The 1,101-nt window shown below is 25.4% G+C and overlaps 1 protein-coding gene across 1 annotated transcript in view; it reads left to right on the top strand.

Annotated features, from left to right (window-relative positions):
* Positions 1 to 1,101, top strand: part of LOC117178854 — a 17,955-nt gene that overhangs the window by 5,242 nt on the left and 11,612 nt on the right. The window lies entirely within an intron of this gene.

The following is a 1,101-nucleotide window of genomic DNA, read 5'->3' as shown; positions in this document are numbered from 1 at the left end:
TGTCCTAATTTAAAGAAATGTCGAAGGTTAATAAAATTGTGTTTTTTTTGTATGGCAATTTTTTAAATATGAAATTATTTTCTTCGTTTCGAAAATATTTTAAGTTTGAAGAATGAAGTTACGTTAAAGAAACGGTTAACTAAATTTAATATTATAAAAAAAAATACATGAGTTTGAAAGCAGTGCCCAAATGAGGTCAGAAATTCAATAAAAATTTTACAAATATTTTCAACTTCTTTACTAAGCTCTTTAGAATCCGAAACATCTGAATATAAAACTAAATGTTTTACAACTTATTTCTGAAATACTCGCAAATTTTATTTTTAAAGTGAAAACTTAAGGTAGAAGAAATATTGAAATATTCTGGAATTATATTATTTTTTATGAATGTAAATTTTTCACTCATCTGGATATCATAACCTGCTTTATGAATTTCTAAACATTTTTATTTTATGATGCGTATCAGATACCGCATGTCTAGACGGAAAAAGATTAATGTTTGTTTTTGAAAGAGCCAACGTCAGCCTCGATTCAAAGATTTTGGTATCTTTTGAGGTTATTGTAGTCGTGAGGTCAGAAGTTTTAGATTTCATTAAAAATCGAAAGTTTATCTGCAAATTGTTGGTTCTTAAGAAATACAAAGAAATAGACATAACATATGAAACTAGAATTATTCATTTTTGTGCCTTTTCCGCAACAAAACATTCTTAAATTTTTAATAATTATATTTTTTAAATCCTAAACTGTAAATTCCTATGTATCAAATGCTAACACCTGCAATAATTCATTAATTAATACAGAAGGAGCAAAACATACCAACAGTAATGTTGTTCGTTTTTATCGGCAAATGTTAATCAGATAGAAGAAAGATAAAAAATGGAAGAAAGACAGAAAATTGTGCTAAAAAAATTATATAAAAGGTTTCTTAATGCAAAGTTAATAAAATCGTTTTTGTGCCATACTCTTATTGATGATCCTTCAGTAGATATTCAATAATTTATAATACTGCTGTATGTAGAATAACTAATTTCATGTAATTAATCGTTAAGACACGATGGTTGTGAATATAAATAAATTAGAATTTATTATTTCACTCATATT

This window comes from Belonocnema kinseyi, chromosome 8 (genome assembly GCF_010883055.1).
Source record: "Belonocnema kinseyi isolate 2016_QV_RU_SX_M_011 chromosome 8, B_treatae_v1, whole genome shotgun sequence".
Lineage (NCBI taxonomy): Eukaryota > Metazoa > Arthropoda > Insecta > Hymenoptera > Cynipidae > Belonocnema > Belonocnema kinseyi.
The sequence above is the reverse complement of the archived record's forward strand: the minus strand, read 5'-3'. Positions and strand labels throughout refer to the sequence as shown.